The 27,923-nt window shown below is 48.9% G+C and overlaps 1 pseudogene; it reads left to right on the plus strand.

Annotated features, from left to right (window-relative positions):
• The window catches only part of LOC141157692 (calcium-activated chloride channel regulator 1-like), a 310,073-nt pseudogene that overhangs the window by 215,673 nt on the left and 66,477 nt on the right, over positions 1-27,923 (plus strand).

Consider the following 27,923-nt stretch of genomic DNA (forward strand, 5'->3'; position numbering starts at 1 on the left):
AGGCAACTTTCTAAGTAATCTTAATTAAAAATGTTTAACCAGTTTGCTCCTGCAGTCACTTGTTTATTTAAAGCAAAGAAAGGAAAAGATGCAGCAACATGCCTCAAAAAAATAAATAATTTATTGATATAAAGAAAAATATATAGCAACAAAATGTTATTAAAAACAGAGTAATTCAATGGAGGGCTACAAACACATGCCCAGGTTACACTATACTGTATGTTAAATTCCACTATATCAGTGCTAAAGTTTAAGTCATAAGTTACTGTCATAAAACCTGGCAGTGGTGAAGCCCTGGCACACTAATGCGCGTTTCACCCAGCTTCATCAGGGGGCATGTCAAAGCAGGAACAGGAAGGTAATTATATAAAGTTAGACTCAATCAGTAGTGAATAGGGAAAGAACACATCATGTGCATGTTATAAGCAAAGCAGTCTGTCATGAAGCCATAAAAAACAGCATATGCCCGACTCAGTCTGCGATCACCCAATAAGTGTGCCAGATGTCACCTGCATATCACAAATAAGAGATGCGGCACACTCCGAGGCCAATGCATCATTGGCCAATTTAGGGCACGGAATGCTATGTGCGTATTACAAGTGTGGGGTATAGTATGCATTGAAATCAGATAGGCGGCGCATGCGCTATCCAAGTCCTCATCATAATGAGGAAGCTCCACCCACCGGGACTCTGATCATAGCCCGTGGCATGGTCATGGGACCGGTGTCCCAGGCACGCCATGGTCATGTTGCCTGGTTGGGATGGAGATCCTAGTAGGTCTGACAGAAGTCATGCGCACTATGGAGTCAAAAAGATATCACAATAGTGCATATAACTAAAGATCAATTTATAAGATTAATTTATAAGATGTGAAAGAGCTGTAATGATGACATTTATTATGAAAAAAAATGGGACAGCAATTATTATAAAGAGTAAATGTTTGTATCTATTAGCACTATCAAAAATATTAAAATGGGAATATATGCCTATGGTGAGGACTCGGACAGCGCATGCGCTGCATACATTGTTTCAATGCATATTGTACCCCACCCTTCTCATACACACATGATGAGTGCCAATGGTGCACTGGTCTCCGAGTGTGCCGCACCTCTTATTTTTGACATGCACGTGAAGTCTGACACACTGATTTGGTGATCGCAGACTGAGGAGGCACATGCCATTTTTATGGCTTCATGACAGGCTGTTTTTGCATATGACGTGAACACAATGCGCTGTGTCCCTATTAGCTGCCGGCCGATTGAGTCTACCTGTATATAATTACCTTCCTGCTCCTGCTATGACACAGCCCCTGACGAAGCTGGGTGAAAAGTGCGTTGGGGCGCCAGGGCTGCACCACTGCCAGGTCTTACCGCAGTAACACTATGGTAGTTCTTTTTCATTATTACGTCTGGACTTATACTTCCCTTGGGACTTAAACTGTAGGCACTGATATACTGGAATTTAATGTATTGTGTAAGCTGGGTATGTGTTTGTAGCCCTCCACTGAGTTACTTTGTCTTTTATAAAATTAGTTACTATATAGTTTTCTTTATATCAATAAAGTCTTTACTTTTTGTGAGACATGTTGCTTCACCTTTTCTTTTCTTTGATTTAAAGATTTGATTTTTGTGGGTGCGTCTGTCATTGGAATCATTACCCCTTGGCTATGGAAGATTTGTGTTGTAATAGTAACTTGTTTATGTAGCTAGTTATCCTGTTGTTTCTGACATTGATCTGAAAGTCAACTCAGCTCTTTCTGCCTCTAGTCGCTCAGTATCAGGCTGCGGTCAGACGGACGTAGAATCTCTCATGCGAGAGAATCGGGCTGATTATGCTGATGACAGTCAGCTTCAACTATGTCAGAGTTTGATGTGAGTGTCACCTTAGTGTGATCCGATTTTCTCAAATCAGAGAATCGGATCACAGGTGTGGAGAAGATGGAGAGCTTAATTTCTCCATTGTCTGAGTCTGCGCATGTCTGACTGCACTAGAGTGCAGTTTGATGTTTCACATGCACCCATAGATTTTTTACTCATGACAGATCAGAATGAGAAAAAATTGCAGATAAGCACTGCCCCATAGAATAACAGTGGTTCAAGTGCTATCCTATAAAACATCGGATAGCACTCGGCCCTGATATACTCTCATGTGGGCGAGGCCTTAGAGACAACAACAGGGGGAAAAGATTGTACACAGCAGATCAGAGTGTGCAGAAGAGAGAAACCATCCAAATCTTCTGGGAGTGCAGATTACACAGGCATTACAGCATGTGGTGGGATGGGGTTGAGTTGGGGGGAGGCGGAGAACACACTCTTTAACATCATTGTCTATCAGTGGAAAGCAGAAATGATGCTTCATGAATTATGGATCGGGAGATCAGTATAGAATAAGGTTAACAAAGATACAGTAGGAATATCTTACATAATTAAATCTATATTCAGCATGTATTAGTTTGACAGACGCACCCAAATATGAAAAGATTGAAACAAGGAGCAAATTGAAAACAATAGAAATGAAAAAAGTCCAAAGAATTAGGAAGGGGTTAAAAAAATTAATAATAATACTCACCTCTCCATGGTCCTAATCATATCCACACAGCTCCTTGTCTGGTCGTTCCAGTCTTCTATCACAGGACCTTAGACTTGTATAGGTAATTTTGACTCAGATAAAAAATGGACAGGTCCCTGTGAATTTTTTGTAGACATACAGTCAAAAAACACATGTACATGTGAACACCTCCATAGATTATGTTGGGTGCATGTTCTATCAGTGATAAAATACAGATAGAAAACGTACATGAAAAATGGCAGCCTTAATGAGGGCTGAATCTGATTACCCAGGACTTGTCTTTAAATTGATTTAGGCTTTCTCCACACACAGAAATTACCCCAGAATAACTAGTGCCATGTGCTTGTTTGTGCCCGGTAGCCAGTAGCTATGTCCTGTAGTTTTGCTTTATCCAGGATGAGCATGTGCAGTCATGTACTGAAATAGCAGTGCTTGTTCCTGCTGTGTGCAGTGAGATAGAGCCTGTGTGGTTTTGACACCCTCACTGCAGGAGACAAGCTTGTGCAGTGTATACCTACAGTACAGACCAAAAGTTTGGACACACCTTCTCATTTAAAGATTTTTCTGTATTTTCATGACTATGAAAATTGTACAATCACACTGAAGGCATTAAAACAATGAATTAACACATGTGGAATTATATACTTAACAAAAAAGTGTGAAACAACTGAAAATATGACTTATATTCTAGGTTCTTCAAAGTAGCTACCTTTTGCTTTGATGACTGCTTTGCACACTCTTGGCTGTAGCGTCGGCGTCCCTGCCTCCTGCTAGGCAGGGACGCCGTTCCCCTCACCTCTCCGCTCCGTGCCCGGCGTCTTCCTCCCGCTCTGCTGGCAGCGCGCGCTGCTTCCCGGCCTCTGTGCTTAGGGCGCGCGCGCGCGCTCCCCCTCTCTTAAAGGGGCCGTGCGCACTGTCCTAAGGAGTCCCCGGCCAATGGCCGGAGGACCTCACCATATATAAGGCACCTCCTCCAAAATGGAGGTGCCCGAGCAATGTTGTTGCAAAGCCATTCAACTCTGCTTCAGCCCTCAGGTCCCGTTACCAGTTACCTGCCAGTCACCTGCCAGATTCCTGCTTGATACCTGCCTGATACCTGCCTGATATCTGCTTACCTGCTTGCTATCCTGTGGTCCGACAGTCTGCCTACCAGCACCTGCCAGTCTGTCTATGGATCTGTCCACCTGCGGACCAGGAAGTACCTGCTAGATACCTGCCTAATACCTGCCTGCCTGTCCAGAGACTCTTACTCGCTCACCTGGGAGCGCTCACCTGCTACCTACCTGCTAGCCTACCTGGAGGCTTAGCCGTCACTTGCTGTGACCACCTGCCTGTCCAGAGACTCTTGCCCGCTCACCTGGGAGCGCTCACCTGCTACCTGCCTGCTAGCCTACCTGGAGGCTCTGCCGTCACTTGCCGTGACCACCTGCCTGTCCAGAGACTCTTGCCCGCTCACCTGGGAGCGCTCACCTGCTACCTGCCTGCTAGCCTATCTAGAGACTCTTCCCTGCTGTCACTTGCCGTGACCACCTGCCCATCTAGAGACTCATACCTTGCTGTCACTTGCCGTGACCATCCGCCTGTCAAGAGACTGTCCCCGTCACTTGCCGTGACTTCCTGCCCTTCTACCCAGAGACTGTCCCTGTCACTTGCCGTGACTACCTGCCCGCCTTCCCTGGGAGCCACCCGCTTCCTTACAAGGACTGCCCCTTTGTATAGTTGCTCAGAGGTTCCACCTCCCAGACCCGTTACATTGGCATTCTCTTGATGAGATTCAAGCGGTAGTCACCGGAAATGGTTTTCACTTCACAGGTGTGCCCTGTCAGGTTTAATAAGTGGGATTTCTTGCCTTATAAATCGGGTTGGGACCATCAGTTGTGTTGTGCAGAAGTCTGGTGGATACACAGCTGATAATCCTACTGAATAGACTGTTAGAAATTGTATTATGGCAAGAAAAAAGCAGCTAAGTAAAGAAAAACAAGTAGCCATCATTACTTTAAGAAATGAAGGTCAGTCAGTCCGAAAAATTGGGAAAACTTTGAAAGTGTCCCCAAGTGCAGTTGCAAAAACAAGCGCTACAAAGAAACTGGCTCACATGAGGACCGCCCCAGGAAAGGAAGGCCAAGAGTCACCTCTGCTTCTGAGGATAAGTTTATCCAAGTCACCAGCCTCAGAAATCGCAAGGTTAACAGCAGCTCAGATTAGAGACCTGGTCAATACCACACAGAGTTCTAGCAGCAGACACATCTCTACAACAACTGTTAAGAGGAGACTTTGTGCAGCAGGCCTTCATGGTAAAATAGCTGCTAGGAAACCAGTGCTAAGGACAGGCAACAAGCAGAAGAGACTTGTTTGGGCTAAAGAACACAAGGAATGGACTTTAGACCAGTGGAAATCTGGGTTTTTGGTCTGATGAGTCCAAATTTGAGATCTTTGATTCCCACCACCATGTCTTTGTGCGACGCAGAAAAGGTGAACGGATGGACTCTACATGCCTGGTTCCCACCGTGAAGCATGGAGGAGGAGGTGTGATGGTGTGGGGGTGCTTTGCTGGTGACACTGTTGGAGATTTATTCAAAATTGAAGGCATACTGAACCAGCATGGCTACCACAGCATCTTGCAGCGGCATGCTATTCCATCCGGTTTGCGTTTAGCTGGACCATCATTTATTTTTCAACAGGACAATGACCCCAAACTCACCTCCAGGCTGTGTAAGGGCTATTTGACCAAGGAGGAGAGTTATGGGGTGCTACGTCAGATGACCTGGCCTCCACAGTCACCACACCTGAACCCAATCGAGATGGTTTGGGGTGAGCTGGACTGCAGAGTGAAGGCAAAATGGCCAACAAGTGCTAAGCATCTCTGGGAACTCCTTCAAGATTGTTGGAAGACCATTTCCGGTGACTACATCTTGAAGCTCATCAAGAGAATGCCAAGAGTGTGCAAAGCAGTCATCAAAGCAAAAGGTGGCTACTTTGAAGAACCTAGAATATAAGACATATTTTCAGTTGTTTCACACTTTTTTGTTAAGTATATAATTCCACATGTGTTAATTCATAGTTTTGATGCCTTCAGTGTGAATGTACAATTTTTATTGTCAAGAAAATACAGAAAAATCTATAAATGAGAAGGTGTGTCCAAACTTTTGGTCTGTACTGTATATATTGCTTGACTTTCTATCTGTGTCATACAGCTTTTTGTCTCAAGGGGTGCTTGTCAGGAGTGCAGTTTCCCTTTAAAATTTCAATACAAAACATAAATAATAAAGTTATTTGTTTCAGGGGGACTCAATTTTAGAGCAACAGATGCATTAGTGGCCAATGGCTTAATTGATGCATTCAGTAGTCTTCAGACTAGAAGTGGAGAGGTCTCCCAGCAGGTTCTTCAGGTGAGTCTTGCTTTGAAAAATCGAAGTACAAGTGAATGTAAAGCGTCTTTGAAATGTGACATCAAATGATCTCATACCAGAATACCATCTGAATATTGAAGATTTATAACCATTTCCTAGAATTCCAATGTGTTTCATGTGACCCTACTGGAAGGATTATACAGAAAATAAGGTGGTTTTTTTTACACAACATCTGTAGACTACTGTATATTCAAGGCTCATTAGTATACTAAGAAAAGAGAATTAAAGGATTCTACAGGTCAACCATATAAAATAATAGTGGTTTCAGATGTCTTCTTCCTTATCTTTCCTTTTGGCTTGAGATATCTCAAAATGAGTGGTGTAAAATGGCCAGCACAGAAAAGAAATGATTATTACTCTGTCAGGTGTCACTACAAGGAAGTGTTTTTTTTGTTCAGACTGGCCACAATCAGCTTTATTTTGCCTCATACACAAGCAAAGCAATTTACATCAACAGAACAAAACAAATCCTAGGCCATCCGGGCACTAACTCAACATTATGGATCCCTAGCTATTCGGTTGTTAAGCCTATTATCAAAACATGCACCTTACCTACAGCAGAACTCTTGGTGGCTCCTATAGGCTACCATCAACTGTTCTTCCCAGGTTGAGAGCACTGATGATGGTTCATCCCCTTATTGACCAGACCTGAAAATCATTTCGTTTTTTGCCTTTCCATATTTCAGCAGCCATAACTTTTTCTTTTACTCCTTCATTGACATGGCTGCGTGGGGCCTTGTTTCATGTGGGAGAATTTTTGTGTTATTTATTTACATTTTTTTCTTTTTTAAAGCAAACATATAACATCATTTTTTTAATTGTTTTTTTTTATCTAGGTTTTATGCTGTTCATGTTTCACTTTTTACTAAATAATTGTTATTTTGAGGAGTGGAGGTACTTTTTTTTAAATGTTTTAGTTGTTATTATATTTAGTATATTTCTTAGAGCTTATATTTATTGATACTTTGCAAATAATAAGTTCCCAAAAGGTTACAAAAGATCACTAGGGGGAGCACCATCATTTTTTTTTAGCTTGTAGTTTTTCACTGTAATGACTCGCATACAGAAGCATTTAACTTGGATGAGTGCTATCTGTCATTTTGGCATGACAAAGAAAATCGCAGCATACTGCAAGTGGCTCCGCAAATCAGACCATTTAAGTCTAAGGGTGCATGTAAACTATCAAACTGCACTCGGAAGTCATCAAAGTGCAGTCCGATTAACGCGGACACAGACAATGGAGAAATAAAGATCTCCATCGTTACCTAGCCAGATCAGATCTCATACTTTGCACTGATGAGGGGCAATATCCCAAAATACAGTGTCTGCAAATTGAGATTCTGATTTGGGTTTTATCCTAAATCATATTACAAGGCTCGTTAAAGGGTTGATATTGACTTGTATAATTGCTACTTCCAACAGGTGGCGCTAGAGTTCAAGTCCTCTTCCTCTCTGAAGAGACAATTTGCAAATAATGAGGTAAAAACCTCACCAAATTCTCAACGTGTGCACATGGCCTAAGAGTGCAACACAATTTGAGGCTCCCAATAGTCTAGGCATCACAGCTAACCACTTTCTTCTTCTGTTGTGGAACTGATAGTGACCACACATCCTATTAATATTAGGTAGGGCATTCTAGGAATTTTGGTCCTACAACTATCTAAAAATTCAATCAAATAAACAGGGACATGAGTATGAGAAAAAAATTCTGATTATACTTCGTGCGTCAAAATCATGCTGGTCCCACTCAAAGTTGGCAAATACTTGTACTGATGATTTCAGAGAAAAATTGAAATGACTTTTACACTTAAGAATAGAGCTTTTCTGCTTTTTGTGTCCACTCTCAATTTTCTTTAAAAAACACTCAATTTTTTCATTCCATGTACATTCATATTGATTGACTTTATCTTTATTAGTTGGAGAGCATAGGATCATCACTTAGTCCGGAAAGCTGCTTAAATGGCTCCATTCTTATCGACAGCACAGTGGGAAATGACACAGTCTTTATAGTCACTTGGCAATATAGTGTGCCAAAAATTATTCTAAAAGATCCCCTGGGGAGTGAATACAGTGCTACAGATTTCACCAATGACACAAGCTCTAAGTCATCCAGCCTTAAAATTCCTGGAATCGCTAAGGTAAGAAAGCTTAAATAAATGTTTGGAAATTCCATATTTTAAATAATTAGTTAAACCGAAAAAATAAGCATGCAGCAGAATACAGACATTAGGGGGAAATGGGGTAATTATACTTGGGACAATGTTACCCTACTAAAGAAATCGTATTTTCTTAATAACTTATATCAGGGGGTTAATTTATCCTTTAAAGGGGTTTTACTGGAGTATACAAAAATAACTAACTAAAGAAACTGTCATTATAAATAAATTCCGAGATACCTTTAACTATAAAATCATACTAGTTTTGTCTAGGGTGATAAGCACTATAGTACATTAAAATGGACACTGATCGAATCTTGTAATAAAATGTTAATAAGCAGACTCTGATTGGCCTACCAGGAAAAGATGAATCCACTGGTGTCTCAACAATAAAATTACCCATCCAGATTACAAGGTTCTGGCACTCCCTCCCTACCCCCGAGCAGTGCAGCAATATCAGGATGACATTTTGCTTCTTGTTATTGTGTCAGCACAGCAGATCCTGTCTGTTACTTTCATGAACACCACCTCCTATTTGGGGGAGAATTACATAATACTGCAATCTGCATGCTCTCTTTGCTGCCCAGGGACCCAGCTGCTCCAAGCAGCTTGTATAGGAATCTTTACAGCAAAGAAGGACTGAAACATTGAAGGAAAGCTGGTCAATATGGAAAGGCCCTTTTCCAATCAGCACTCCAGGTCAGTAAGGTTGTGTCTACTTGCTCAGTTTTTCTCAAAATCGCAGCAAAAAAACAGCATTTTGCCAAAATTTTGGGGAATCTTGGTACCTTTCCTCACACATTATCTGTGGTGCCAGTAAGAGGCCAGGTACCTCATAACTAAACTAAAGTACCTGCCGTATGCCTGTGTGCGTACAAATCTGCCTAGAAAAGTCAATGTGTAGAAGTATGTATGTAAAAGCAAGCATGCATATGTAGACGTATGAATGTAAAGGCATGTATTATGATAGTGTAGCAACTCACTTGAGGAGAATAGGTAACACTCTAAAAACTGCCACTGACCCTGCCAGTAGCTATACAGACTAGAGATCCTGACCCCGCAGTCCATAGTGGTTCCTGCATGAGCTGAGATAGCCCTAACCACAGACTAGACAATGGCAACTCAGACCTATGCTGCCTGAAAGGCCATCAAGTGCTTCATGAATCTCATAAAATAACAGAGGGCAGAGTGCAAATTACCTACAGACCGAAACCCTTCCATTTGACGGGGTACTGCAGTTAACGTCTGACATGTCTGGAACACAAAACGCCTTCCACCTCATACTCCTTTTTCTCCTCCAAGTTAAACTCAATGATGTCCTGAGCAGCTGGCATCCACTCAAACATTTTTAGAAGCGACGAATGGAAGGAATTATTATTCCTCCACGCAACCGGGAGTTGGAGTTTGACCGTCACACGGTTAATGATTTTAATTACATTATACAAATTTAGGAGCAAGTTTCCTTGATGGTACTTTAAGATGAAGATTTTTTGAGGATAGCCAAGCAAAATCTCCCACCTTAAAGAGGCCCTTCTACGGATACAGTTCACAGTTCTCTTGGTCCGATCGCAAGTTATCAGAAAACCTTTTTCACCTTCTCTTCAGTCCTTAATCATACAAGAAGAATATCTTTCCTCCTCTGGGACCGCAGACTATAAACTAGAAAAAATTCCAAAAACTGGATGAAAACCCCCACAAAAAAAGGTGAGGTACCGATAGCAGTAGAGGGTCGGTTATTGAGAGCAAATTCCGCCAGAGGAAGAAAATCCACTGAGTCCTCTTGATTAGATGAAAGAAAACATCTTAATATTGTTCAAATTCCTGGTTCATTCTCTCCATCTGACTATTAGTCTCAGCATGATAACCTGAGGAGAACAAAAGCTTAATTCCTTTTCTGGAGCAAAAGCTACACCAAAAGCTAGCCATATTCTGAACCCCTCTATCGGAAATAATGATAACTTATCAACGTGAAAGATAAACAATGTGGCTAAACTTTTAGCCATAGGCAATTTTAGTAGTGTAACTCAGTGAACCATCTTGCTGAAATGGTCCACCACTAGCAATACTACAGTATTACCACCAGAATTAGGCACATGCATAATGAAATCCATGGACAAATGAGTCCAAGGTTGAGACAGAACCTCTTTAGGTAAAAGAAACCCTGCCGGGGCCTGGCGGGTGGCTTTAAACCTGACGCAAACTCTGCACTTATGGACACACTCATCAACATCCTTTAAATCACTCTGCCACCAAAAGGACCAGGAAACAGCTTTTCAGGTGCGAGATGAGCCAGGATGTATGCTCAACACAGAGTCATGTGTGACGCCCAACTGCGCTTGCTATCACAAATCCTAGAAGGGTGTATTGAAGGATTCCTACACAAGAGGCCCCCATAACCATTCACACATCTCCACCTTCCGCCTCAGACCACCAGAGGGAGCCCGTTAGGGATATATAAGGGAAGGTAGAGCCAGGCAGCAGTTAGTTGTAGTTGCAGTCAGAGTCTAGTTCAGTCTGGTTTAGCAGTGAGTCCAGTGCAGTCTGAGAAGAGTTACCTCAGAGGACAAAAGCCTGTTCCAGCTCCTGCAATTGCTATCCTGTTCGTGACGCCAGGAAGAGGATAAAGGCCCGGGTAACCGAGTAATTTCCATTTCCCCTGGGCGAGTCATCCTCTTCCTGGCGTCACGAACAGGATAGCAATTGCAGGAGTTGGAACAGGCTTTTGTCCTCTGAGGTAACTCATCTCAGACTGCACTGGACTCACTGCTAAACCAGACTGAACTAGACTCTGACTGCAACTACAACTAACTACTGCCTGGCTCCACCTTCCCTTATATATCCCTAACAGGCTCCCTCTGGTGGTCTGAGGTGGAAGGTGGAGATGTGTGAATGGTTATGGGGGCCTCTTGCGGAGGAATCCTTCAATACACCCTTCTAGGATTTGTGATACCAAGCGCAGCTGGGCGTCACACATGCACTTTGTTATGAAGATCAGTGCAAAGTGGGGACGGCACAAAAAACTTTCCTGGTTGCAAGCCCTCCTTTGCACCAATCTAAGCTTCCACAATGCGCTGTCTAAAAATTTTGACTGGATATTTGTCCCTCAACTCTGGAACAAAACTATGTGGTAAGTTATCAGCCATTTACTTTCTTAGTACCAGGGAGATATATCACAGAGAAATCAAACCAAGCAAAAAAGAGGGCACACTGGGCGATTCTAATGTTCAAATGTGGCACCCCAGGGGTCTGGTTACCACAATAATAAAGATATTATATCTGAGAGCAAGTGGGAGGTTTCTCTGGTCAGGAGCCCTAAGCATGCAACACGGCCCACCCAGACCTGGGAGGGGAGGAATCTGCCCTTATAAACTGGGTCTGGGGCGGGATTAGGTCAGACAGAGCCTGCAGAACAAGCAGAGCAGTCAGAGGACAGTTCCAGACCCAGGGAAAGTTACAACAGGAGCTCTGTAGGAGCAGGAGCGAGTGCCAGAGGCTGGAAGCTAGAAAGCTCGCCTTGGCTGAAGACACTAACCCGGATACGGAGTCCGAGGCTGTGGGGACATCCAGGTCCAGCAGCAGAATCCAACCGGCAGGGGATTCCATGTCCTCTGGCCTTAGAAACCCGAAGGCACGGTCACAAGCAAGGGACCAGCACCGCCATCGTGAAGCGAAGGCAGACGGAAGGCCCCAAGTCACCGGCCATACGGGTGAGCACCACACGGTATACTCAGGGACGTGGGCTACTTCTACCCGCATAGAGCAAGGTAGCCAGGAAAGAGTGCAGATAGTCGGGGAGGCCTACAACTCCACCTGGCCAGGGGAGATCCTGCTTGCTCACAGACTGACCAGGCCCTTACTGCTAACCAGTACTCCCGGGAGGGTCTGCTTTATACCATCAGTAAAGACCCTGAACTGCACCACACGTCTCTGTGATTCCTTGCCGCACCAGCACCATTACTACTGGGACGCTGACACCATCACTCCCATCATCCACATTAGCTGCCCTGAGGCAATACTTCTCCCGTGGGGAGTTATCCCATACTCGGCTGCGCAAAAAACATCAGCCTCAGCGGTCGGCAGCGCAGCGGCGGTCCCCACTGACCGCAATCCACGGGTGGCGTAGTCGGACATTGTTATTACTTAAGACCGCCACTGGTTTGACCGCCCTGGGCACGGACCGGGTCACCGCCACGGAGAACTACAACCCCCAGCATCCCAGCGATCCGGCTCCGGGTATCCCCCTGCACAGCACAGGCCCAGGGTGCGCGTCAACTTTGGCGTAGTCGGCAGGATTTCGTGCCCGCAACCACCGGGTACTGCGTGCCTGAAAAAGACTTTTGAACTTACCTGTGGTGAAGTTTCCCGCCATCCGGAGCCGATTCCCGCCATCAGACGCCATCTTGGACCATTTCCCGCCGTCTTCTGCTTTCTTCCCGCCATCCGCAGCTGCTTCCCGTCTTCGGAAGCCATCTTCGGGACGTCGCACGGGAAGAAGAGGGGCGTGGACGCCGAAAGCGCGCGAGATCCGAAGCTCCGCCCCACGCTCTGCCCCACTCTCCAACGCTGCGTAAGGTCCTGGAAGGGAGTAAGAGCGACGCTGACGTCATCGGAGCGCGATGCCAGGTCCTCGACCCCGATGATTGACTGCGGAGCCGCGGCCTACGGAAGAAGAGCATCGCAAGGTAGGCCACGGTCCACTATGGGGGAAGGAGGATGTCGGACACCGAGGGGAGCTCCACTGCCACAGCCACCGCCAGCGCAACCGCTGCAGCAGTCATGCCATTCACCATGCCCTATATCCCGGGGGCAACCTGGCTACCCCAGTACTCAGGAGAGTCACATACCCTGAGTGACTTTAGGGAAAGACTTGATAGCCTCTTACAGGTATACCCCCTCACAGAAGAGCAAAAAGTGAGCATCCTGGTGGCCCAGTTAATCGGGGCAGCCCAAAGGGAGGTAAAGTCCTGGTCACCTGGGAAGAAGAGGACTGTCAGAGAGATACTAGCCCGGCTGAAAGACACGTTTGACACCCGCACCTCAGCCGAGATAAAACTAAGATTTTATGGGTGCAAACAACGGGCACATGAAAGTATAAGAGACTATGCTCTAAACCTACAAGAGGCCCTGAGAGCCATGAAGCAGGCAGACCCTGACAGCATGGGAAATGAAGACAAGCTGTTGACCGAACAATTTATTGAGGGTCTACTGTGCAATGCCCACCGAACCCAGTTGCGGGCAATGGCCTTACAGGACCCTGACCTGGACTTTGCACAGTTCAAGGACAGAGCCATCCGGGTGCTCCGAGAACCAGCACCAGGTGGCGCTGTGACCCACAGGCGCCCTGCTATCACTTACCACCAAGAGACGGCGCCCTTGTCTGCAGGGCCTGTGGGAGCTGATGAGCAATGACCCGGCAACAGACCTGCACCACCAGGTCCAAGAGCTGACTAAGAGCGTTGCCGCGCTAACCAGAACTGTGCAGTCTTTACAGGTCTCTTCTCCAGGAAAGATCCAGATGGCATCCGGACCGGAGGATGTCCCGTGGCGCCGACTGAGGAGGACCCCACCGGCCAGAGGAAGACCCAGCGACTGGTACAACGAGGACGGACGACCCATCTGCCGCCGCTGCAATCAACCCGGACATATGGTAAGGTACTGTTATTTAAACGGGCACAACCTGGGGTACAGGGCCAACCCCCAGGCATAAGATCATCAGGCCCATCAAACTGGCATGACAACTACGTAGGGGGACGTCCGGTCTTGCCTGTGGTACTGGATGGCATTCCTATGAGTGCCCTACTAGACACCGGGTCACAGGTCACCACCATCCCGTACGTGCTCTACAAGCAGTACTGGAATGACTCGGACATAACCCGCTACCCAGATGACGACCTGCGCATTATCGCCAGCAATGGTCAGCCCGTGCCACAGATAGTATTTAAGGAAATGACCATCAAGGTCGGTAAAGTTGAACTGCCGACACAAAGACTTATTGTGGACATTGACCGTCGCGAGAGTCACCCAAAAATTACCCTAGGTACTAACGTAATTGAAAACTGTCTTGCAGAGGTGATTCTTATTTTGCAACAGGTTGCCAAGAACGCCAGTTCCAGCCAGCAGCGTGTGCTCCAGAAAGAGATCCGGGCACTGATGAAGCGGCAACAAGTGGAAATATCTGGTGGTGAGATAGGTAGCGCGAGAATGTGTGACCCGTTCCCTATTGCCATGCCCCCAAAAAGTGAGATGATGATTTGGTGCCGGGCAGCTATTGGTCTAAGAGGTAGAGACTACCAAGCAATGGTAGAACCCATCTACTCAGACAGTAGGCCCACCATTTTGACAGCACGGGGGGTGGTCGATGTACGCCATGGGAGGGTGCCCGTCCGCATCATCAATATCGGGGAGAGAGAAGCATACCTGTCCCGGTATGCCACACTAGCCAAATTGTTCACCATAGACCAGAATTCTGTACAGGCCGTGGAACCCTTGCCTCCATCTCAACCAGAGGAAGGTATCGGTTCTAAGAAACCAATGGAGGACTGGTGTCAGCAATTGCATTTGGGTACTGACTCCACTCCCTCACACCAAAAACAGGGAGTCTACCAGGTGGTTCAAGAGTAGGAGAGAGTGTTTAGAAAACACCCGCTAGACTTTGGGCGAGTAAAGGGGGTAGAACATCACATCCCAACGGGAGACCATCCCCCCATAAAGGAGAGATACCGACCCGTACCCCCTTCACACTATCAACACGCCAAGGGGATGCTAAAAGACATGAAGGAGGCTGGGGTAATTAGGGACAGCTGTAGCCCCTGGGCAGCTCCACTAGTCTTAGTGAAAAAGAAAGACAACATCATGAGAATGTGTGTAGACTACAGGAAGGTCAACCGTATCACACACAAAGATGCGTACCCGTTACCAAGGATAGAAGAGTCCTTAGCTGCATTAAAATCTGCTAACTTTTTCTCTACTTTGGATCTCACTAGCGGGTACTGGCAGGTTCCTGTAGCAGAGGCGGACCAGGAGAAGACCGCATTCACCACCCCGATGGGACTCAGCGAATTTAACTGTATGCCGTTCGGGCTCTGCAACGCACCAGGAACCTTCCAACGGTTGATAGAATGCTGTCTGGGACACCGGAACTTCGAGACGGTCCTATTATACCTGGACGATGTCATCGTCTATTCCAAAACCTATGAAGACCATCTGGAACACCTGGCAGAAGTGTTTGAAGCCCTGGCAAACTATGGCCTAAAAGTAAAACCCTCAAAGTGTCACCTACTGAAGCCAAAGGTACAGTACCTGGGACACGTGGTGAGTGCTGACGGAGTAGCCCCCGACCCTGACAAGATTACCGTGATTAAGGACTGGCCAAGACCATCCAGTATAAAGGAAGTGCGGCAGTTCCTCGGGTTGGTAGGCTGCTACCGAAGATTCATTCTCGGTTTTACCAAGAAGGCAGCTCCTATGCAGGACCTCCTGATAGGCCAGTCCAGGAAGGCCAAAAACCAGAAGCCACACTTCAAATGGGAAAAGCTGGAAGAGGAGTCGTTCCGCCAGCTGAAGATGGCCCTCACGGGGGATGAAATCCTGGCGTACCCTGATTACAGCCAGCCCTTTATCCTCTACACGGACGCAAGCAACATCGGGCTAGGAGCCGTACTGTCCCAGATCCAGGAGGGGAGAGAACGGGTAATTGCTTACGCCAACCGAAAACTGCGACCCACGGAAAGAAACCCGGAGAACTACAGCTCGTTCAAGCTAGAGTTCCTGGCAGTGGTGTGGGCAGTAACCGAACGTTTTAAGCATTACCTTGCCTCTTCCAGGTTCACCGTGTACACGGACAACAACCCGTTGACACACCTGGACACTGCAAGACTGGGTGCCCTGGAGCAGAGATGGATGGCCCGCCTGTCCAATTTTGAGTTCACGATCAAATACCGGGCGGGACGCTACAATACCAACGTGAACGCCCTGTCCAGGATGCCAAACCTACCGGACGAAGGTGAGGATCCAGAAAAATTAGAAGAGATCGAACTCCCTGCATTTCACCGTCATGGGATTACCCAGTATTCCCACCGTGTAAGGGGCCAGCGATCCGCTACGTTCAACCCCTTACCCCACTACAACTGGGCGGAGACGCAAGACAGTGACCCCGCAGTCTGTCTGGTGAAGGAATTGCTGACCCAGGCTGACGCCCGCCTAGACCCAGATGCTCCGGAAGAGACCAAGCAACTGTGGACGGAGAAGAGCAGACTGTTCCTCTACAAGGAGAAGTTGTGCCGCAGAATGGTCAATTCCCGGACACATGAGTTGATCTGGCAGGTGGTGGTACCGAGACGAGACGCAGCTATGGTGCTGGAGGCCTACCACAATGGGGCGGGGCACTTCGGATGGAAGAAGCTGGAGTTCCTGCTGCGTGAACGGTTCTACTGGATAGGCATGAGAGGAGCCATTGAGAGATGGTGTAGAGACTGTGGCTCGTGCAATCTAAGAAGAAGGGACCGTGCCAGCCAGAGGACTCCCCTGCAGCCCATCATCACCAGGCAGCCGCTGGAACTGGTCGCTCTGGACCATGTTAAACTGGCTCCAAGCAGAAGCGGGTATGTCTACGCCCTAACCATCGTGGATCACTACTCCCGATTCCTAGTGGTGGTCCCCGTCAAAGACTTAACAGCACAAACAGCAGCTAGAGCCTTCACGCTGCACTTCTGCCGCCCACACGGGTACCCGGACCAAGCGCTGACGGACCAAGGACCAGCCTTCGAAGCGGAGGTCTTCCAGGAGTTCTGCAACCTGTATGGCTGCAAGAAGATAAGAACAACGCCCTGTCACCCCCAAACCAATGGACTCTGCGAGAAGATGAACCAGGTGGTGATAGATCTGCTAAAAACATTGCCCCTGGAAGAACGCAGTCTGTGGCCTGAGAAACTGCCCGATCTGGTGGACCTGTATAACCACATCCCGGTAGGTTCCACCAACTGTACCCCGGCTTACCTAATGCGAGCAAGACCTGGTAAGCTGCCTGTTGACCTGGATATGGGAGTCCTGATACCCAAGGACACCTCGCCAGAGACAGACTGGGATACAGAACGGCAGCAGCAGTCCCGTAAAGTACAGGAGAGCGTCGAGCAAAGTCTCTATCAATCAAGAGAAAGGCAGGAGAGGACTTATAACTGTAGCGCCGGCGTCCCTGCTTTTGCTAGGCAGGGACGCTGTTCCCCTCACCCCTCTGCTCCGAGCCCGGTGTCCTCCTCCCGCTTTGCTGGCAGCGCGCGCTCCTTACCGGCCACTGTGCTTAGGGCGCGCGCGCGCTCCCTCCCTCTTAAAGGGGCCGCGCGACTTCACCATATATAAGGCACCTCCTCCAAAATGGAGGTGCCCGAGCAATGTTGTTGCACTGTTCACTACTCTGCTTCAGCCCTCAGGTCCCGTTGCCAGTTACCTGCCAGTTACCTGCCAGAAACCTGCCAGTTTGCTGTCTGTTTCCTGCCTGACATTCCTCCTACCTGCTTGCTAGCCTGAGGTCCGACGGTCTGCCTTCCTACTCCTGTCAGTCTGTCTATGGACCAGCTTGCCCGCTCACCTGGGAGTGCACATCTGCTACCTGCCTGCTAGCCTACCTGGAGGCTCCGCCGTCACGTGCTGTGACCACCTGCCATTCCAGAGACTCCTGCCCGCTCACCTGGGAGCGCACATCTGCTACCTGCCTGCTAGCCTACCTGGAGGCTCCGCCGTCACGTGCTGTGACCACCTGCCATTCCAGAGACTCCTGCCCGCTCACCTGGGTGCGCTCATCTGCTGCCTATCTGTTGGCCTACCTGGAGGCTCCGCCGTCACGTGTTGTGACCACCTGCCATTCCAGAGACTCCTGCCCACTCACCTGGGAGCGCTCATCTGCTGCCTGTCTGTTGGCCTACCTGGAGGCTCCGCCGTCACATGCTGTGACCACCCGTTTATCCAGAGACTCTCGCTTGCTCACCTGGGAGCACACATCTACCATCTGCCTGCTAGCCTACCTGGAGGCTCAGCCATCACAGGTCGTACCTACCCTTTATCCAGAGACTGCCCCGGTCACTTGCCGTGACCTCCTGCTCATTCACCCAGAGACTGCCCCGGTCACTTGCTGTGACCTCCTGCCCAATTACCCAGAGACTGTCCCGGTCACTTGCCGTGACCACCTGCCCGTTTACCCAGAGACTGTCCCAGTCACCTGCTGTGACTACCTGCCCGTCTTCCCTGGTCACCACCCGCTTCCTTACAAGGACCGCCCCCTTGTATAGTAGCTCAGAGGTTCCGCCTCCCAGACCCGTTACAGTTTGCTCAGGCCATGGAACCCGGTGGTACCCAAGCTCCCTCGCTCTCGGACTTATGTCATGAACTGTCCCGTCAGAGGTCCCAACAGGAGTCCATCCTGGGTCACCTGCGGAATGTCAACTCACGCCTGGACACTCTGACTGCTCCACCAGCAACCACCGCTAGAGTCATGACTCGCAACCCGGCAGCGCCGCTGCCCACCAATACCATGGTATCCTGCTCCGGACCCCGGCTTTCTGCACCTCCTCGCTTTGGAGGCAACTCCGCTCAGGCTCGGGGCTTCATAAACCAGTGCACCCTGCACTTTGAACTCCTGTCCCACCAGTTTAATTCCGACCGGGCCAAAGTAGCCTTCATCATGTCCCACCTCACGGGGGAGGCACTGGCTTGGCTGAATCCTCTATGGGAGAGAGGAGACCCCCTGGTGTCCGACTTGCCTGCCTTTCTCACGGCTTTCCGGAAAGTCTTCGACGAACCTGGACCGAAGACCTCATCCGCATCGTCTCTGCTACGCCTCCGTCAGGGAAGTCTCACCGTGGGCCAATATGCCATACGGTTCCGTACCCTTGCCTCGGAGCTGGCCTGGGATAACGACACTCTGGTATCTGTCTTCTGGGAGGGTCTGTCCGGCCGTATTAAAGATGAACTCGCCGGTCGGGACATTCCTACCACTCTCGATGATTTAATAACTCTTGCCACCCGGATTGACCTACGGTTCCAGGAGCGTGCCAAAGAGGTCACCCGTGAGAGGAGGTTTCCACGTCTAGCTCCTTCCTTCCAGAAACCCGTCACTCCCTCCGTTTCTCCCCAGGCACACCTTCCTGAGCCTATGCAGGTCGACCAGACCAAGATGGTCAAAACCCGTCAGGACTTACGCCGTGCCGAGGGGAGCTGCTTCTACTGTGGCAGTAAGGAGCACCGGATCCGTACCTGCCCGGAGAGGTCGGGAAACGCCTGTGTCTAGGTTCGCTCAGAGAGGTCGACCTAGACAAGAATAAATCCTCTCCATCCCTGCTGCTGTCAGTCTCAATCGTCTGCGGGGAGAACCGTTATTTCGAACTAGCCCAACTTGACTCTGGAGCAGCCGGGAATCTTATTTCACAGTCCCTGGTAGAGAAATACCGCATCCCCACCAAACCTCTGGCTGTACCCTTGTCTGTTGCTGCCGTGGATGGGGGCCTCTTACCACGTCCCATCCAACTCATCACCGAATCCATAACTCTGCAGGTGGGAATGCTGCATTCTGAGAGCATCTCTTTTCATGTTCTGCCTGGACTCTCTCACGCCCTCTTACTAGGTCTACCTTGGCTCCAGAGACATGCACCCGTGCTTGACTGGCAGACCGGAGAAGTCCTTCGCTGGGGACAGGACTGTCATAAGACTTGTTTGGTTCCTGTTCATCCCGCCCGTCCTTCTCCTACCCCAACTAATCTACCTGGACTTCCGATTCCCTATTGGTCATTTGCTGATGTCTTTAATAAAAAGGAGGCAGAGACAATTCCCCCTCATAGACCATACGACTGTCCTATCGACCTGTTACCCGGTACTACGCCTCCCCGTGGGCGTATTTACCCATTGTCCGCTGCTGAGACCCGGTCGATGTCCGAATATATTGAGGAGAATTTGGCCAGGGGATTCATCCGGAAATCTACCTCCCCGGCGGGAGCAGGCTTCTTTTTCGTAAAAAAGAAGAACGGTTCTCTCCGTCCCTGTATAGACTATAGAGGCCTTAACCAGATCACGGTGAAGAATAAGTACCCCCTTCCGCTCATTCCAGAATTATTTGATCGTCTGAGGGTGGCTAGAATCTTCACCAAACTGGACCTCCGTGGGGCGTACAACCTGGTCCGTATCCGTCAAGGGGATGAATGGAAGACTGCATTCAACACCCGGGACGGCCACTATGAATATCTGGTAATGCCCTTTGGTCTCTGTAACGCTCCTGCCGTCTTTCAAGAGTTGGTCAATGACATCTTCCGGGACCTTCTCTACTCCTGCGTAGTGGTGTACCTGGACGACATCTTGGTCTTCTCTCCGGATCTCCAGACTCACCGGAGGGATGTTCGTCAGGTCCTGCTCAGGCTCAGGCAGAATCACCTCTTCGCTAAATATGAGAAGTGCCTCTTTGAGCAGACCTCACTTCCGTTTTTGGGCTACATTATTTCTCAGACCGGCCTATGAATGGATCCAGAGAAACTGTCTGCCATTGAGAAATGGCCCCGACCGGAGGGGTTGAAGGCCATTCAGTGGTTCCTGGGCTTCGCCAACTACTACCGCCTCTTCATACCGCACTTCTCTTCCCGGACTGCCCCAATTTCCGCGCTCACCCGTAAGGGCACTAATCCCAGAGAGTGGCCGCCCGAAGCAGAGGAGGCCTTTCTTTCCTTAAAACAGGCCTTCTCTTCCGCCCCGGTGCTGCATCGCCCAGATGGCAACAAGCAGTTCTTCCTGGAGGTTGACGCCTCCTCCTCTGGAGCCGGAGCGGTACTTACCCAAAAATCATCTTCTGGGAGAATGGTACCTTGTGGCTTCTTCTCCAAACTCTTCTCCTCTTCTGAGCGCAACTATTCCATAGGAGATCGAGAGTTATTGGCCATCAAGCTGGCATTGGAGGAGTGGCGTTACCTGCTCGAAGGGGCTCTTCACCCGGTAATAATTTACACTGACCACAAGAACTTGGCTTACCTCCAGCATGCCCAGAGACTTAACCCGCGCCAAGCTTGGTGGTCCTTGTTTTTTGCTCGCTTTGATTTTATTCTTCATTTTCGCCCGGCTGACAAAAACATCAAGGCGGACGCCTTGTCCCGATCCTTTCTGGTGTCTGATCTCGAGGAGGAACCGAAACACATCATCGATCCCGCCAGAGTAATGCAGGTGGCTCCCGTGAGTCTAAATCGTCTCCCTCCCGGTAAGACGTTCGTATCAGTACCTGATCGGGAGAAGATCCTACACTGGGGTCACTCGTCTAAACTAGCTGGCCACGCCGGTCAGAAAAAGACCCTCCAGCTTATTACCCGACACTACTGGTGGCCTACCCTGCACAAGGACATAATAGACTTTGTTTCTGCCTGTGTGTCCTGCGCCCGCAACAAGGTTCCGAGACATCTGCCAGCCGGTCGCCTCCTTCCGCTCCCAGTACCTGCTGCCCCCTGGCAGCATATAGCAATGGACTTTATAACTGATCTCCCCGTCTCTGCTGGTTGTACGGTCATTTGGGTGGTCGCTGACCGCTTTTCCAAGATGGCTCATTTCGTTCCCCTGCCAGGCCTCCCGTCTGCACCCGAGCTGGCTAAAGACTATCCGCCACATCTTGCGTCTTCATGGACTGCCCCTCCACATAGTGTCGGATCGTGGGGTACAGTTCACCTCACGCTTCTGGAGAGCCACTTGTAAACTGCTAGACGTCACCCTGGACTTCTCCTCCGCTTACCACCCACAGTCTAATGGTCAAGTGGAGCGGATCAATCAGAACCTGACCAGTTACCTTCGGCACTTCGTTAATGCCCACCATTCAGACTGGGTGGATCTCCTGCCATGGGCCGAATTTTCTTACAACAATCACGAGAGCGAATCTTCCTCCAAATCCCCGTTTTTTGTTGTCTTCGGTCAGCATCCTCGGATCCCATTTCCCGTCTCCACCTCGGTGGACAATCCGGCTGCGGAATCTCTTGTTAACAAATTTTCCTCCATATGGGAGAGTACCCGGTCCGCACTCCTTCTGTCATCCGAGCGTATGAAAAGACATGCTGACAAAAAACGTCTGGATCCTCCTCAATTCCATCCAGGAGATAACGTCTGGCTCTCGTCCAAGTATGTCCGGCTCAAGATTCCTTCCTATAAGTTAGGGCCTCGGTTCATCGGTCCTCTGGAGGTCATCAGTTAGATCAACCCGGTGGCCTATAAATTGAAACTCCCGGCCAACTTGCGGATCCCTAACTCCTTCCATGTATCTCTCCTCAAACCTGTGGTACTTAACTCTTTTTCCAAGTCTATAGGTACGCCTCCTGCTCCGGTTTCCGCTGAAAACGAATTTGAGGTAGAGAACATTCTGGCCACCAAAAGGGTAAGAGGGAAGACCTTTTTTCTAGTAGATTGGAAGGGGTTTGGTCCTGAAGAGAGAATGTGGGAGCCCCGGGAGAACATCCATGCCCCTCTCATCCTAGCTAAATTTCTCTCTGGCCTAAAAAAGGGGGGGCCTAAAGGGGGGGGTACTGTAGCGCCGGCGTCCCTGCCCTCTGCTAGGCAGGGACGCTGTTCCCCTCACCCCTCTGCTTCGAGCCCGGCGTCCTCCTCCCGCTCTGCTGGCAGCGCGCGCTCCTTCCCGGCCACTGTGCTTAGGGCGCGCGCGCTCCCTCCCTCTAAAAGGGGCCGCGCGCGCCGTCCTAAGGAGTCCCCGGCCAATGGCCGGAGGACTTCACCATATATAAGGCACCTCCTCCAAAATGGAGGTGCCCGAGCAATGTTGTTGCACTGTTCACTACTCTGCTTCAGCCCTCAGGTCCCGTTGCCAGTTACCTGCCAGTTACCTGCCAGAAACCTGACAGTTTGCTGTCTGTTTCCTGCCTGACATTCCTCCTACCTGGTTGCTAGCCTGAGGTCTGACGGTCTGCCTTCCTACTCCTGTCAGTCTGTCTATGGACCAGCTTGCCCGCTCACCTGGGAGCGCACATCTGCTACCTGCCTGCTAGCCTACCTGGAGGCTCCGCCATCACGTGCTGTGACCACCTGCCATTCCAGAGACTCCTGCCCGCTCACCTGGGAGCGCACATCTGCTACCTGCCTGCTAGCCTACCTGGAGGCTCCGCCGTCACGTGCTGTGACCACCTGCCATTCCAGAGACTCCTGCCCGCTCACCTGGGTGCGCTCATCTGCTGCCTATCTGTTGGCCTACCTGGAGGCTCCGCCGTCACGTGCTGTGACCACCTGCCATTCCAGAGACTACTGCCCGCTCACCTGGGAGCGCTCATCTGCTGCCTGTCTGTTGGCCTACCTGGAGGCTCCGCCGTCACATGCTGTGACCACCCGTTTATCCAGAGACTCTAGCTTGCTCACCTGGGAGCACACATCTACCATCTGCCTGCTAGCCTACCTGGAGGCTCAGCCATCACAGGTCGTACCTACCCTTTATCCAGAGACTGCTCCGGTCACTTGCCGTGACCTCCTGCCCGTTCACCCAGAGACTGTCCCGGTCACTTGCCGTGACCACCTGTCCGTTTACCCAGAGACTGTCCCGGTCACCTGCTGTGACTACCTGCCCGTCTTCCCTGGTCACCACCTGCTTCCTTACAAGGACCGCCCCCTTGTATAGTAGCTCAGAGGTTCCGCCTCCCAGACCCGTTACAATAACCAACATGCTCCCGCTGTTCCCCTGGTACCTGGAGAGCAGGTCTTGAAAAGAAAAAGGTGGCTCCATAAGTTGGACGATCAGTGGGAAAAGGACCCGTACACCGTACTGCCCTTAAGCCACAATAATCCAAAGGTGTACGTCATCAGCAAGGATGGAGGAGAGACCACAGCCACTGTCTCCAGAGACCACCTGAAAAAGTGCCCCGAGAAGTTGCAAAGCACGGATGAAGATCAGGAAGACCCTCAACCCGTAGAGGAAAAGGAGGAAATGATCAGCACCGTACTCAGAGACTTTCCCCGGTCCTGGACACAAGTAAACAACGCTATCGTGGTGCCCGTCCTCACCTTTCTCCAGCCAGCACTTCAAGTGCCTACAGAAGACCAGGTAGAGCTGGAAGAGCAGCCGGCCCAGGAGGCAAAAGAATCCACACCAGCAGCCCAGGAGAATCAACCCTCTGCTAGTAGTGAGCCTGCTGTGCCCCTAGTAAGCCAAAGAGTGTGCAGACAGCTGCCCAGCTTACCCATAACACCTCCTACACCCTGTAGTGCAGGACCAGTTAGTGAGCTCCGTAGATCCACTAGAGTCACTAGAGGTCAGATGCCCGCTCGCTGGAGAATCTAAACTAATGCACTGTAAATTTACTTGTTGCTTGAAAATGTTTTTGGTTTATGTTTGTCGCCTGTTATTAATTATGTTTCTCAGTTACCCTGCAGATTTATTTGGACTAACAGGTTATGGACACTGGATAACCGGAACAATGCTTGTAGATAGTTGCACCTTGGTGCCTCCTGCGAAGACGGCCGCGGAAAAGAAAACCTGTCTGGCGTGGCCTACTTGCGGCCCAAAGTAGTTAGCTCCAGCCTTGCAGCCACGCCCAGGGCCAACGCAAGGGGTTTGCTTTGGACAGGTCCCCTACTTCGCTTAAAACTTCACCTTGGGTGATATGGACACCCGGTTGCGGACACGCCGTGACCTTTAAAGAACTAAAGCTTCTTGTAAATATGTTATTGTATTATTGTTATACCCTGTATTTATGTTTCTTTAAAAAAATGTGTTTAGTCCCGGAGTACTAAAATTTACTAGGGGGGAATGTGGATCCCCAGGGGTCTGGTTACCACAATAATAGAGATATTGTGTCTGAGAGCAAGTGGGAGGTTTATCTGGTCAGGAGCCCTAAGCATGCAACACGGCCCACCCAGACCTGGGAGGGGAGGAATCTGCCCTTATAAACTGGGTCTGGGGCGGGATTAGGTCAGACAGAGCCTGCAGAACAAGCAGAGCAGTCAGAGGACAGTTCCAGACACAGGGAAAGTTACAACAGGAGCTCTGTAGGAGCAGGAGCGAGTGCCAGAGGCTGGAAGCTAGAAAGCTCGCCTTGGCTGAAGACACTAACCCGGATACGGAGTCCGAGGCTGTGGGGACATCCAGGTCCAGCAGCAGAATCCAACCAGCAGGGGATTCCATGTCCTCTGGCCTTAGAAACCCGAAGGCACGGTCACAAGCAAGGGACCAGCACCGCCATCGTGAAGCGAAGGCTGACGGAAGGCCCCAAGTCACCGGCCATATGGGTGAGCACCACACAGTATACTCAGGGACGTGGGCTACTTCTACCTGCATAGAGCAAGGTAGCCAGGAAAGAGTGCAGATAGTCGGGGAGGCCTACAACTCCACCTGGCCAGGGGAGATCCTGCTTGCTCACAGACTGACCAGGCCCCTACTGCTAACCAGTACTCCCGGGAGGGTCTGCTTTATACCATCAGTAAAGACCCTGAACTGCACCACACGTCTCTGTGAGTCCTTGCCGCACCAGCACCATTACTACTGGGACGCTCACACCATCACTCCCATCATCCACATTAGCTGCCCTGAGGCAATACTTCTCCCGTGGGGAGTTATCCCATACTCGGCTGCGCAAACAACATCAGCCTCAGCGGTCGGCAGCGCAGCGGCGGTCCCCACTGACCGCAATCCACGGGTGGCGTAGTCGGACATTGTTATTACTTAAGACCACCACTGGTTTGACCGCCCTGGGCACGGACCGGGTCACCGCCACGGAGAACTACAACCCCCAGCATCCCAGCGATCTGGCTCCGGGTATCCCCCTGCACAGCACAGGCCCAGGGGGCGCGTCACAACCACTTAGCGGTATCAACATACAGTAAATTTTTGTGATCAGTAAAGACCATTACTCTATGCCTAGCCCCCTCCAACTAATGCCCCCATTCCTCGAAAGCTCTCATAACAGCCAAGAGTTTCCGATCGCCTATATGATAGTTGGCTTCTGAAAATTTCTGAGATAAAAAAGCATGAGGATGAAAGTAACCATCCTTCTGTGAAACAACAGAACCCATCCCCACAGAAGAGTTGTCTACCTCAACCACAAAAGGCAAATCAACATCGGGGTGACTGAGGATAGGAGCTTTAGAAAAAGCTGTCTTGAGAGCAGCAAAAGCTTTAACAGTGTCAGTAGAGCTAGAGGAAAATTCAGTACCCTTCTTAGTCATATTAGTAAGAGGTTTGACTATAACTGAAAAGTTCTTAATGAACCTATGATAATAAATAGCAAAACCTAAGAACATCTGTAAAGCTTTAAGATTAGTAGGTTGTACCCAATCAATGACAGTCTGTTCCTTAACGGGCTCTATCTGAAAACCTTTAGCAGAAACCAAATGACTCAAAAACTGAATCTTCTGCACCTCAAATTGACACTTTGCTAGCTTGGCAAACAAATGATTGTCACACAGAACCTGAAGCACCTGTTGAACTTTCTCCCAATGCTCATCACGAGAACCTGAGTAAATCAAGATATCATCCATGTATATCACTACAAATTTACCCACAAAGAAGAAAAAATATAATTTATGAAGTTCTGAAACACTGCGGGAGCATTGGTCAAACTGAATGGCATCACCAAATTTTCAAAGTGACCCTCAGGTGTATTGAAAGCAGTCTTCCACTTGGCAAACATGTATAAAGTTAAATGCTCCTTTCAGATCCAGATTTAGAAAAACACTTGGCCTCTGCTAGTTGATTAAACAGATCAGGAACAACACGTAATGGATATGGATTACGTACAGTCATCTTATTAATCTCTGTAAAATCCAAATAGTTATGCAAATCTCCATCTTTTTTCTTAACAAAGAAAAAACCCACGGCCACTGGTGATGGGGAAGGCATTATGTGACCCTTGGAGAGACTCTTTTGAATATACTGTTTCAAGGCATCTCTTTCAGGAAGAGAAAGGTTAAACACACGAGATTTAGGCAATTTGGCATCTGGGACAAATTCAATAGCACAATCATGAGACCTATAAATATAGAAACCACAAAAATGACGATCAAGAAGCTATATAATTTTATGTAAAAGGTAAATTTTTATTGAACAGTAATACTCAAGGGGAATGGGGAAAGAATGTTCAAGTAACTGTGTGCGCAAAGGGCGCCCAACACTGGAACCACATATAAATCACCATACAATGACAAGATGTCAGCATATCCCATATGTACTAAATATATCCATATATGCATCTCATATTAATACAGTGGGTACGGAAAGTATTCAGACCCCTTTAAATTTTTCACTCTTTGTTTCATTGCAACCATTTGGTAAATTCTAAAAAGTTCATTTTTTTCTCATTTAAGTAAACTCTACACCCCATCTTGACTAAAAAAAAAACAGAAATGTAGAATTTTTTGCAAATTTATTAAAAAAGAAAAACTGAAATATCACATGGTCATAAATATTCAGACCCTTTGCTCAGACACTCATATTTAAGTCACATCCTGTCCATTTCCTTGTGATCCTCCTTGAGATGGTTCTACTCCTTCACTGGAGGATAGGACTTGATTTGGAAAGGCACACACCTGTCTATCTAAGACCTCACAGCTCACAGTGCATGTCAGACCAAATGAGAATCATGAGCTCAAAGGAACTGCCCAAGGAGCTCAGAGACATAATTGTGGCAAGGCACAGATCTGGCCAAGGTTACAAAAGAATTTCTGCAGTACTCAAGGTTCCTAAGAGCACAGTGACCTCCGTAATCCTTAAATGGAAGAAGTTTGGGACCATCAGAAGTCTTCCAAGGCCTGGCCATCAAGCCAAACTGAGCAATCATGGGAGAAGAGCCTT

This window comes from Phyllobates terribilis, unplaced genomic scaffold (assembly GCF_046119375.1).
Source record: "Phyllobates terribilis strain yellow unplaced genomic scaffold, ASM4611937v1 Scaffold_8__6_contigs__length_399053987, whole genome shotgun sequence".
In the NCBI taxonomy this organism is placed as follows: Eukaryota; Metazoa; Chordata; class Amphibia; order Anura; family Dendrobatidae; genus Phyllobates; species Phyllobates terribilis.